Source organism: Triticum dicoccoides, chromosome 3A (assembly GCF_002162155.2).
Source record: "Triticum dicoccoides isolate Atlit2015 ecotype Zavitan chromosome 3A, WEW_v2.0, whole genome shotgun sequence".
NCBI lineage: Eukaryota > Viridiplantae > Streptophyta > Magnoliopsida > Poales > Poaceae > Triticum > Triticum dicoccoides.
In genome coordinates this window covers 390,060,637-390,074,784 of record NC_041384.1, presented here as the reverse complement: position 1 = coordinate 390,074,784, position 14,148 = coordinate 390,060,637, and positions in this window count along the sequence as shown.

Below are 14,148 nucleotides of genomic sequence, written 5' to 3'. Positions count from 1 at the left end.
TCCGATGTCGCGCTTGTACAACTAGGCTGCCGAGATCGAGACCGGCGAGACCGACCTTGTAACGCTATGCCATGTACCTCTACCGGCGACTCGAACATCTACGAACCGTGTACAATTACCGCCGCTGTAATTTTGACGAGAAACGTGTACCACTACCGTTAAGAGTACCTCTACCATCGGCATGTACCCCTACTTCCACTACCGTCACGAGAACAACTACTTCCTCTACGAACTCGAACCCCTCAAGAATGCTTCCTTGGAAGGTATAACCACCGAGACGACGCTCGTGAACGAATGTTGTGTGATGTTTGAGATGCTCGTGGTTGCATCGTGTCCGAGTTGTTCTTTGCGAGTTCCTCGTTGCCTTGCCGTCGACATGTGGGAACCCGGTATCCAGGAGCACCCCATCTTCTTGCATGACACGCTCCCGTCACTTTTCCTTTTGCATCGGTATCTCAATCGAGTTACCGAGAACCGGAATGTTGCCGTGGCATCACTTTAGGATTCATCGCCGTGGCCCCCTTTCGTTTCCGCCACGATGACAAATGATTCATAATATGCTCTTGTTAACATTTTCATAAAACCTGCATACACTTGCAATGTCATCCGCATCATGTTAACAACATCAAGAATGTTTAATTTGTTGTTTGCATTAATTTGCTAAATGCATATGGGGATTTACCGGATTTGTTGTTTGTTATATCCGGCCCCATTTAAATTGTTTAGATAGTATATTTTGTTATGCTTCACCTCTTGCCATGTTAACCAACACTTAATATTGTTGAGTACCTAACCGGGAGTGAACTAAATAATTGATGTGGTGTTCCATCAATATGCAACTTGTTGCATATTGGGCTCCATTTAACTTGTAGTTTTGTTTCTGCATTTTGCCATGCCATGCATATTTAAACCGGACATGCATCATACTTGGTTGTGCATCATGCCATGCTTATGTGATGTTTGTTCACTATGTTGTTTGCTTCTTTCCGGTGTTGCTTCTTCAGATAGTTCCGATAACGTCGCGTTTGTGAGGATTCGTTCAACTATGTCTGTTTGTCTTCTTCATGGACTCGTTCTTCTTCCTTGCGGGATCTCAGGCAAGATGACCATACCCTCGAAATCACTTCTATCATTGCTTGCTAGTTGCTCGCTCTTTTGCTATGCCTATGTCGCGATACCTATCACACACTTTATCATGCCTCCCATATTGTTGAGCCAAGCCTCTAACCCACCTTGTCCTAGCAACCGTTGTTTGGCTATGTTACCGCTTTGCTCAGCCCCTCTTATACTGTTGTTAGTTGCAGGTGAAGATTGGAGCTTGTTCCATGTTGGAACATGGATATTTTGTTGGGATATCACAATATCTCTTATTTATTTAATGCATCTATATACTTGGTAAAGGGTGGAAGGCTTGGCCTTATGCCTAGTGTTTTGTTCCACTCTTGCCGCCCTAGTTTCCGTTATATCGGTGTTATGTTCCTGGATTTTGCGTTCCTTACGCGGTTTGGTTATAATGGGAACTCCTTGACAGTTCGCCTTGAATAAAACTCTTCCAGCAATGCCCAACATTGGTTTTACCATTCGCCACCTAGCCTTTTCTTTCCCTTGGGTTCTGCAGACTCAAGGGTCATCTTTATTTAAACCCCCCTGGGCCAGTGCTCCTCTAAGTGTTGGTCCAACCGAGTAGACTGCGGGGCCACCTCGGGGAAACTTGAGGGTTGGTTTTACTCGTAGGATGTCTCATCTGAGTGTGCCCGGAGAATGAGATATGTGCAGATCCTATAGGGATTTGTCGGCACATTCGGGTGGTGTTGCTGGACTTGTTTTACCATTGTTGAGGATGTCTTGTAACCTGGATGCCGAGCCTGATCGGATTGTCTTGGGAGAAGGAATATCTTTCGTTGACCGTGAGAGCTTGTGATGGGCTAAGTTGGGACACCCCTGCAGGGTTTTGAACTTTCGAAAGCTGTGCCCGCGGTTATGGGCAGATGGGAATTTGTTAATGTCTGGTTGTAGAAAACCTGAAGTTTATCTTAATTAAAATGCATCAACCGCGTGTGTAATCGTGATGGTCTCTTCTCGGCGGGGTCCGGGAAGTGAACACGGTGTTGGAGTTATGTTTGACTAGGTTGTTCTAGGATCACTTCTTGATCATAGTTCATCGATCGTGCCTTTGCCTTCTCTTCTCGCTCTCATTTGCGTATGTTAGCCACCAAATATGCTAGTCGCTTGCTGCAGCTCCACCTCATACCTTTTACCATACCTAAAAGCTTAAATAGTCTTGATCGCGAGGGTGTGAGATTGATGATTCCCCGTGACTCACAGTGAAGGAAATATGCCCTAGAGGCAATAATAAAGTTATTATTTATTTCCTTATATCATGATAAAAGTTTATTATTCATGCTAGAATTGTATTAATCGGAAACATAATACATGTGTGAATACATAGACAAACAGAGTGTCACTAGTATGCCTCTACTTGACTAGCTCGTTAATCAAAGATGGTTATGTTTCCTAACCATGGACAAAGAGTTGTTATTTGATTAACGGGATCACATCATTAGTTGAATGATCTGATTGACATGACCCATTCCATTAGCTTAGCACCCGATCCTTTAGTATGTTGCTATTGCTTTCTTCATGACTTATACATGTTCCTATGACTATGAGATTATGCAACTCCCGTTTGCCAGAGGAACACTTTGTGTGCTACCAAACGTCACAACGTAACTGGGTGATTATAAAGGAGCTCTACAGGTGTCTCCAAAGGTACATGTTGGGTTGGCGTATTTCGAGATTAGGATTTGTCACTCCGATTGTCGGAGAGGTATCTCTGGGCCCTCTCGGTAATGCACATCACTTAAGCCTTGCAAGCATTGCAACTAATGAGTTAGTTGTGGGATGATGTATTACAGAACGAGTAAAGAGACTTGCCGGTAACGAGATTGAACTAGGTATAGGATACCGACGATCGAATCTCGGGCAAGTAACATACCGATGACAAAGGGAACAACGTATGTTGTTATACGGTCTGACCGATAAAAGATCTTCGTAGAATATGTAGAAGCCAATATGAGCATCCAGGTTCTGCTATTGGTTATTGACCGGAGATGTGTCTCGGTCATGTCTACATTGTTCTCGAACCCGTAGGGTCCGCACGCTTAAGGTTACGATGACAATTATATTATGAGTTTATGCATTTTGATGTACCGAAGGTTGTTCGGAGTCCCGGATGTGATCACGGACATGACGAGGAGTCTCGAAATGGTCGAGACATAAAGATTGATATATTGGAAGCCTACGTTTGGATATCGAAAGTGTTCCGGGTGAAATCGGGATTTTACCGGAGTACCGGGAGGTTACCGGAACCCCCCGGGAGGTATATGGGCCTTAGTGGGCCTTAGTGGAAGAGAGGAGAGGTGGCCAGAGATGGGCCGCGCGCCCCTCCCCCCCTTGGTCCGAATTGGACAAGGAGAGGGGGCCGGCCCCCCTTCCTCCTCTCTCTCCTCTTTCCCTCCCCCCCTCCATGAATCCTATTCCAACTAGGAAAGGGGAGGAGTCCTACTCCCAGAAGGAGTAGGACTTCTTCTGGCGCGCCACACCTTGGTCGGCCGGCCCCCCTCCCTTGAACCTTTCTATACGGAGGCGGGGGCACCCCTAGAGACACAAGTTGATCCACGTGATCATATTCTTAGCCGTGTGCGGTGCCCCCTTCCACCATAGTCCTCGATAATATTGTAGCGGTGCTTAGGCGAAGCCCTGCGACGGTAGTACATCAAGATCGTCACCACGCCGTCGTGCTGACGGAACTCTTCCCCGACACTTTGCTAGATCGGAGTCCGGGGATCGTCATCGAGCTGAACGTGTGCTAGAACTCGAAGGTGCCGTAGTTTCGGTGCTTGATCGGTCGGGCCGTGGAGACGTACGACTACATCAACCAAACGCTTCCGTTGTCGATCTACAAGGGTACGTAGATCATACTCTCCCCTCTCGTTGCTATGCATCACCATGATCTTGCGTGCGCGTAGGAATTTTTTTGAAATTACTACGAAACCCAACAGTGGCATCCGAGCCTAGGTTTTATATGTTGATGTTATATGCACGAGTAGAACACAAGTGAGTTGTGGGTGATATAAGTCATACTGCTTACCAGCATGTCATACTTCGGTTCGGCGGTATTGTTGGACGAAGCGGCCCGGACCAACATTACGCGTACGCTTACGCGAGACCGGTTCTCCCGACGTGCTTTGCACATAGGTGGCTTGCGGGTGACAGTTTCTCCAACTTTAGTTGAACCAAGTGTGGCTACGCCCGGTCCTTGCGAAGGTTAAAACAGCACCAACTTGACAAATTATCGTTGTGGTTTTGATGCGTAGGTAAGATTGGTTCTTGCTTAAGCCCGTAGCAGCCACGTAAAACATGCAACAACAAAGTAGAGGACGTCTAACTTGTTTTTGCAGGGCATGTTGTGATGTGATATGGTCAAGACATGATGCTAAATTTTATTGTATGAGATGATCATGTTTTGTAACCGAGTTATCGGCAACTGGCAGGAGCCATATGGTTGTCGATTTATTGTATGCAATGCAATTGCGCTGTAATGCTTTACTTTATCACTAAGCGGTAGCGATAGTCGTGGAAGCATAAGATTGGCGAGACGACAACGATGCTACGATGGAGATCAAGGTGTCACGCCGGTGACGATGGTGATCATGACGGTGCTTCGGAGATGGAGATCACAAGCACAAGATGATGATGGCCATATCATATCACTTATATTGATTGCATGTGATGTTTATCTTTTATGCATCTTATCTTGCTTTGATTGACGGTAGCATTATAAGATGATCTCTCACTAAATTATCAAGAAGTGTTCTCCCTGAGTATGCACCGTTGCGAAAGTTCTTCGTGCTGAGACACCACGTGATGATCGGGTGTGATAGGCTCTACGTTCAAATACAACGGGTGCAAAACAGTTGCACACGCGGAATACTCAGGTTATACTTGACGAGCCAAGCATATACAGATATGGCCTCGGAACACGGAGACCGAAAGGTCGAGCGTGAATCATATAGTAGATATGATCAACATAGTGATGTTCACCAATGAAACTACTCCATCTCACGTGATGATCGGACATGGTTTAGTTGATTTGGATCATGTAATCACTTAGATGATTAGAGGGATGTCTATCTAAGTGGGAGTTCTTTAAGTAATATGATTAACTGAACCTAAATTTATCATGAACTTAGTACCTGATAGTATCTTGCTTGTTTATGTATGATTGTAGATAAATGGCCCGTGCTATTGTTCCGTTAAATTTTAATGAGTTCCTTGAGAAATCAAAGTTGAAAGATGATGGTAGCAATTACACGGACTGGGTCCGTAACTTGAGGATTATCCTCATTGCTGCACAGAAGAATTACGTCCTGGAAGCACCGCTGGGTGCCAGGCCTGCTGCTGGAGCAACACCAGATGTTGTGAACGTCTGGCAGAGCAAAGTTGATGACTACTCGATAGTTCAGTGTGCCATGCTTTACGGCTTAGAACTGGGACTTCAACGATGTTTTGAACGTCATGGAGCATATGAGATGTTCCAGGAGTTGAAGTTAATATTTCAAGCAAATGCCCGGATTGAGAGATATGAAGTCTCCAATAAGTTCTATAGCTGCAAAATGGAGGAGAACAGTTCTGTCAGTGAGCATATACTCAAAATGTCTGGGTATAATAATCACTTGATTCAAATGGGAGTTAATCTTCCAGATGATTGCATCATTGACAGAATTCTCCAATCACTGCCACCAAGCTACAAGAGCTTCGTGATGAACTATAATATGCAAGGGATAAATAAGACTATTCCCGAGCTCTTCGCAATGCTGAAAGCTGCGGAGGTAGAAATCAAAAAGGAGCATCAAGTGTTGATGGTCAACAAGACCACTAGTTTCAAGAAAAAGGGCAAAGGGAAGAAGAAGGGGAACTTCAAGAAGAACAGCAAGCAAGTTGCTGCTCAAGAGAAGAAACCCAACTCTGGACCTAAGCCTGAAACTGAGTGCTTCTACTGCAAACAGACTGGTCACTGGAAGTGGAACTGCCCCAAGTATTTGGCGGATAAGAAGGATGGCAAGGTGAACAAAGGTATATGTGATAAACATGTTATTGATGTGTACCTTACTAATGCTTGCAGTAGCACCTGTGTATTTGATACTGGTTCTGTTGCTAATATTTGCAACTCGAAACAGGGACTACAGATTAAGCGAAGATTGGCTAAGGACGAGGTGACGATGCGCGTGGGAAACGGTTCCAAAGTCGATGTGATCGCGGTCGGCACGCTACCTCTACATCTACCTTCGGGATTAATATTAGACCTAAATAATTGTTATTTGGTGCCAGCGTTAAGCATGAACATTATATCTGGATCTTGTTTGATGCGAGACGGCTATTCATTTAAATCAGAGAATAATGGTTGTTCTATTTATATGAGTAATATCTTTTATGGTCATGCACCCCTGAAGAGTGGTCTATTCTTATTGAATCTCGATAGTAGTAACACACATATTCATAATGTTGAAACCAAAAGATGCAGAGTTGATAATGATAGTGCAACTTATTTGTGGCACTGCCGTTTAGGTCATATCGGTGTAAAGCGCATGAAGAAACTCCATACTGATGGACTTTTGGAACTACTTGATTATGAATCACTTGGTACTTGCGAACCGTGCCTCATGGGCAAGATGACTAAAACACTGTTCTCCGGTACTATGGAGAGAGCAACAGATTTGTTGGAAATCATACATACAGATGTATGTGGTCCGATGAATATTGAGGCTCGTGGCGGATATCGTTATTTTCTCACCTTCACAGATGATTTAAGCAGATATGGGTATATCTACTTAATGAAACATAAGTCTGAAACGTTTGAAAAGTTCAAAGAATTTCAGAGTGAAGTTGAAAATCATCGTAACAAGAAAATAAAGTTTCTACGATCTGATCGTGGAGGAGAATATTTGAGTTACGAGTTTGGTGTACATTTGAAACAATGCGGAATAGTTTCGCAACTCACGTCACCCGGAACACCACAGTGTAATGGTGTGTCCGAACGTCGTAATCGTACTTTACTAGATATGGTGCGATCTATGATGTCTCTTACTAATTTACCGCTACCGTTTTGGGGTTATGCTTTGGAGACGGCCGCATTCATGTTAAATAGGGCACCATCAAAATCCGTTGAGACGACGCCTTATGAACTATGGTTTGGCAAGAAACCAAAGTTGTCGTTTCTGAAAGTTTGGGGCTGCGATGCTTATGTGAAAAAGCTTCAACCTGATAAGCTCGAACCCAAATCGGAGAAATGTGTCTTCATAGGATATACAAAGGAAACTATTGGATACACCTTCTATCACAGATCCGAAGGCAAGACTTTTGTTGCTAAGTTCGGAAACTTTCTGGAGAAGGAGTTTCTCTCAAAAGAAGTGAGTGGGAGGAAAGTAGAACTTGATGAGGTAACTGTACCTGCTCCCTTATTGGAAAGTAGTGTATCACAGAAAACTGTTTCAGTGACACCTACACCAGTTACTGAGGAAGCTAATGATGATGATCATGAAACTTCAGAACAAGATACTACTGAACCTCGTAGATCAACCAGAGTGAGATCCGCGCCAGAGTGGTACGGTAATCCTGTTCTGGAAGTCATGCTACTAGATCATGATGAACCTACGAACTATGAAGAAGCGATGGTGAGCCCAGATTCCGCAAAATGGCTTGAAGCCATGAAATCTGAGATGGGATCCATGTATGAGAACAAAGTATGGACTTTGGTTGACTTGCCCGATGATCGGCAAGCAATTGAGAATAAATGGATCTTCAAGAAGAAGACTGACGCTGACGGTAATATTACTGTCTACAAAGCTCGACTTGTCGCAAAAGGTTTTCGGCAAGTTCAAGGGATTGACTACGATGAGACCTTCTCACCCGTAGCGATGCTTAAGTCTGTCCGAATCATGTTAGCAATTGCCGCATTTTATGATTATGAAATTTGGCAGATGGATGTCAAAACTGCATTCCTGAATGGATTTCTGAAAGAAGAGTTTTATATGATGCAACCGGAAGGTTTTGTCAATCCAAAGGGAGCTAACAAAGTGTGCAAGCTCCAGCGATCCATTTATGGACTGGTGCAAGCCTCTCGGAGTTGGAATAAACGCTTTGATAGTGTGATCAAAGCATTTGGTTTTATACAGACTTTTGGAGAAGCCTGTATTTACAAGAAAGTGAGTGGGAGCTCTGTAGCATTTCTGATATTATATGTGGATGATATATTACTGATTGGAAATGATATAGAATTTCTGGATAGCATAAAGGGATACTTGAATAAAAGTTTTTCAATGAAAGACGTCGGTGAAGCTGCTTACATATTAGGCATTAAGATCTATAGAGATAGATCAAAACGCTTAATTGGACTTTCACAAAGCACATACCTTGACAAAGTTTTGAAGAAGTTCAAAATGGATCAAGCAAAGAAAGGGTTCTTGCCTGTGTTACAAGGTGTGAAGTTGAGTCGGACTCAATGCCCGACCACTGCAGAAGATAGAGAGAAAATGAAAGATGTTCCCTATGCTTCAGCCATAGGCTCTATCATGTATGCAATGCTGTGTACCAGACCTGATGTATGCCTTGCTATAAGTCTAGCAGGGAGGTACCAAAGTGATCCAGGAGTGGATCACTGGACAGCGGTCAAGAACATCCTGAAGTACCTGAAAAGGACTAAGGATATGTTTCTCGTATATGGAGGTGACAAAGAGCTCATCGTAAACGGTTACGTTGATGCAAGCTTTGACACTGATCCGGACGATTCTAAATCGCAAACCGGATACGTGTTTACATTAAACGGTGGAGCTGTCAGTTGGTGCAGTTCTAAACAGAGCGTCGTGGCAGGATCTACGTGTGAAGCGGAATACATAGCTGCTTCGGAAGCAGCGAATGAAGGAGTCTAGATGAAGGAGTTCATATCCGATCTAGGTGTCATACCTAGTGCATCGGGTCCAATGAAAATCTTTTGTGACAATACTGGTGCAATTGCCTTGGCAAAGGAATCCAGATTTCACAAGAGAACCAAGCACATCAAGAGACGCTTCAATTCCATCCGGGATCTAGTCCAGGTGGGAGACATAGAGATTTGCAAGATACATACGGATCTGAATGTTGCAGACCCGTTGACTAAGCCTCTTCCACGAGCAAAACATGATCAGCACCAAGGCTCCATGGGTGTTAGAATCATTACTGTGTAATCTAGATTATTGACTCTAGTGCAAGTGGGAGACTAAAGGAAATATGCCCTAGAGGCAATAATAAAGTTATTATTTATTTCCTTATATCATGATAAAAGTTTATTATTCATGCTAGAATTGTATTAACCGGAAACATAATACATGTGTGAATACATAGACAAACAGAGTGTCACTAGTATGCCTCTACTTGACTAGCTCGTTAATCAAAGATGGTTATGTTTCCTAACCATGGACAAAGAGTTGTTATTTGATTAACGGGATCACATCATTAGTTGAATGATCTGATTGACATGACCCATTCCATTAGCTTAGCACCCGATCGTTTAGTATGTTGCTATTGCTTTCTTCATGACTTATACATGTTCCTATGACTATGAGATTATGCAAATCCCGTTTGCCAGAGGAACACTTTGTGTGCTACCAAACGTCACAACATAACTGGGTGATTATAAAGGAGCTCTACAGGTGTCTCCAAAGGTACATGTTGGGTTGGCGTATTTCGAGATTAGGATTTGTCACTCCGATTGTCGGAGAGGTATCTCTGGGCCCTCTCGGTAATGCACATCACTTAAGCCTTGCAAGCATTGCAACTAATGAGTTAGTTGTGGGATGATGTATTACAGAACGAGTAAAGAGACTTGCCAGTAACGAGATTGAACTAGGTATAGGATACCGACGATCGAATCTCGGGCAAGTAACATACCGATGACAAAGGGAACAACGTATGTTGTTATGCGGTCTGACCGATAAAAGATCTTCGTAGAATATGTAGAAGCCAATATGAGCATCCAGGTTCCGCTATTGGTTATTGAGCGGAGACGTGTCTCGGTCATGTCTACATTGTTCTCGAACCCGTAGGGTCCGCACGCTTAAGGTTACGATGACAATTATATTATGAGTTTATGCATTTTGATGTACCGAAGGTTGTTCGGAGTCCAGGATGTGATCATGGACATGACGAGGAGTCTCGAAATGGTCGAGACATAAAGATTGATATATTGGAGGCCTACGTTTGGATATCAAAAGTGTTCCGGGTGAAATCGGGATTTTACCGGAGTACCGGGAGGTTACCGGAACCCCCCGGGAGGTATATGGGCCTTAGTGGGCCTTAGTGGAAGAGAGGAGAGGTGGCCAAAGATGGGCCGCGCGCCCCTCCCCCCTTGGTCCGAATTGGACAAGGAGAGGGGGCCGACCCCCCTTCCTCCTCTCTCTCCTCTTCCCCCCCCCTCCACGAATCCTATTCCAACTAGGAAAGGGGGGGAGTCCTACTCCTAGAAGGAGTAGGACTCCTCCTGGCGCGCCACACCTTGGCCGTCCGGCCCCCCTCCCTTGAACCTTTATATACGGAGGCAGGGGCACCCCTAGAGACACAAGTTGATCCACGTGATCATATTCTTAGCCGTGTGCGGTGCCCCCTTCCACCATAGTCCTCGATAATATTGTAGCGGTGCTTAGGTGAAGCCCTGCGACGGTAGTACATCAAGATCGTCACCACGCCATCGTGCTGACGGAACTCTTCCCCGACAATTTGCTGGATCGGAGTCTGGGGATCGTCATCGAGCTGAACGTGTGCTAGAACTCGGAGGTGCCGTAGTTTCGGTGCTTGATCGGTCGGGCCGTGGAGACGTACGACTACATCAACCAAACGCTTCCGTTGTCAATCTACAAGGGTACGTAGATCATACTCTCCCCTCTCGTTGCTATGCATCACCATGATCTTGCGTGCGCGTAGGAATTTTTTTTGAAATTACTACGAAACCCAACACACAGATACTTCCAAAACCAGTTTGCAGGTGCCGATGAACTGTGTAGGTGACGCAACCCAAGCTCAAGGAGGAGCTCGATGAAGATCTTGTCCTTTGTGTTGTTTCATTCTAGTTGATCATTAGTGGAGCCCAGTCAGGACGATCGGGGATCTGTGTAGCATTTGGGGTAGTCTTCTTTTATTTTGGTTCCGTAGTCTGACCTTGATTGTATCCGGATGATGTAATGCTTTATTCATGTAATTGTGTGAAGTGGCGATTGTAAGCCAACTATGTATCTCTTTCCCTTATGTATTACATGGGTTGTGTGATGATTATCTCACTTGCGACATTGCTTTCAATGCGGTTATGCCTCTAAGTCGTGCTTTGACACGTGGGAGATAAAGCCGCATCAAGGGCGTTACAAGTTGGTAATCAGAGCCTTCCCCGACCTTAGGAGCCCCCTGCTTGATCGAATCGCTGGCGTTATTGAGTCTAGAAAAAATGTTTTGAGTCATTTAGGATTATATATATCGGAGAGTTAGGAGTTCTTTTTACTCCTCAGTCCCTTCGTCACTCTGGTGAGGCATCCCGACGTAGAGTTTTGACTCTTCTCTTCTCAAATTTCACTAATTTTTTTAGGATCACGCGGGTATCTTGGAATCGTTTCGATGGTTTTGTGACGAGAACATTGTTCTTGGTGCCTCCTGACATTTAGCGGTTGTGGCAGTGTCCCGGGGAGTTGAGCTCCGAGGTGTAGTCGTCACAATTTTATCGTTGCAGTTCTGGAATACCTGAGATTAGTTTCGCCGACATCGAAAATCTCTTTTATGCAGTTGTTGGTGAGATAACCTCGACGCCACCCAGTACTGGGGCGGGAGTTCGGGAGTATTGCCATAACTCGTATAACGGATGCTTTTCGAAGGTTGAGGTAAACAATTTCCGAAGGTTTCTTGGTTATGTGTTGAAGGATGGATACAACTGGACGTAGGATTTGTTAGTTTTGGGTGAGATATTATGCTTCCCCTGTATCCCCAACACCTGATTGCATAACCGGAAAATTTCGGGACTTTATAAGTGGGAATTCAAGTAGCTCCTAGGATATCTTTCCAACAAATGTATGATATGAAATTGGTGTTCGATGTCTAGTGGTCTACCTATCCACGGTTGGTTTTACAGTGGTCTCGTTGTGTCTTAAAGAGTCCTTGGCTATGCTGACTCGGGGACGCTTCGTATGTCATGTGCACTGCCTTGTACATGATGCTGCTGTACGATCGAGCCCGTGTAGGCCCCACCACGAAAACTTCAGACGAAATCTCTATCATATGTTTGTTCTGGCTTATTCTGTAAGCCAATCTTTTGTTTTGCTTTGAGTTGTGGTATTCGAGTTGCTTCGAAGTCAAATGTTGATTCCATACCTGTTCCTAAGTGGTGTTCTCATACTCCGATGTGAATACCGATCCTTCATGATAATCGAGATTGTCATGTCAATTCTTTTCAATCGGCGTGTCTCTCTTCAAGTGGATCCATTCATTTTCAACATCCGTAAGATCAACTCAAAGTCTTCTCAACGTTATTTGTTTCATCTGTCCCAAGTTTCCTTTTGTTTCCCACCCTCCCACCCCTTTTCTTCGAGGAATCCGATTTCTTAATCAAGTATCCATCTTATCGATGGGAAGTCACTCCATTCTTTTCCGTCAATGTTCTTATCCGGTGATTCTCATGAAGATTCTAATGGAGCTTCTAGTGTTGTATTCTTCGATCTTTTCTTCTCCGGTGGATTTAATTCAAGCTTTATCGATCATATCCTTTCCTCGTTTCTAATGTTTTATCATGCCGGTGCACCTCTTAATCATTCCTCTCGCTATTAATTGTTCCAGAGTGCTCAAGATATCTAGAAGATTCGTGTTTCCACTCTGCTTTCATTCAAGCTCCTTCGAGGATGTTATCTCTTTTGAGCCATCTAATTCAACCGGTGCAATCTCTCTTTTAAATATCTTCAACGGTATTTCTTTTGAGTGGGCCCTAACCCACAGGTCTTTTACCAGGATCTTACCTGACTCTTTTAATTTTACAGGAGCTATTCTCTAATCTTTTAAAGTTTCGCATAAGAATGAATTATCATCACTCAAATGTCTTTCACCAAGATCTTTCAAATTCTTTTCATCATTGGTTAAACCTTTCCAATTTTAATTCCGGAGTGTCTCAACAATTCTTGGTGGTGTTTCTCGTCGTCATTCTCGGATTTTGAAGACCGAAGAAGAGTTTTTCCTCCATATCTTATCGGTTCTCTTAGAGATTCGTTGTTCTAGCATTATGCCATCATCTATAATTGTTTTCGATTGTGAGATTTCTTTTCACCCTTCCGGAGCAATTTAGGAGTCTTTTCAGTTTGATTCTCCGGAGCCCATCATCTTAGGATTATTCATTCTAGCTTCCAGCTCTCGTTTCTCCAAATCTTACCGGTGCATCATTCAAATATCCTCTGATCAGCTCGTGATCTTTTCGTTCACTTGCATCTAAATTCTCTCAAGTTTCTTCGTTCATGTCATAATTCTACCCGGTGTTTCTTTATCTTTTCTTCAATGATTTTTCAATTCTTACGGTTTTCGTTCAAGATTTGTCTTCCTTCATTTCATATCAATTCATTCGTTCTTTCATCCTACCGGTGGATCGTCGAAGACCTTTCTCAAGTTTATGCTATATCTATCTTAACCATTTCTTGCTAAAAGAATAAGTAGTATGCCAAATCCGTTACTTGTCATCAATTTAAATTGGTGAAGGATAAGCATAATGTAATTCTTATTCTTGATTCACCCAAATGTTTAATTCCTTATTCCGGAGGTTCATCAAATTCTCGGTTTCACTTGATTCATCTTTCTTTTCCCGGAGTTCCAAGTTCTCTCAATTATTTCATCGCGAAGATCCATCTAATCATTGCAAGGATTAACCTTGTGTTTTCAACTTCTCTTTCCTTTCGTTTGATCATGCTTTTATTACTGAAGTTCTTCATGGAGGCTCTACATGATGGTTCATCAAGGATTTAATTCCTTCTCGAAGTGTTCATTGAGATTCCCTTCAGAGGAGCTCAAGTATTCCTCTTCTTGCATTCGAAAGTGCAATTC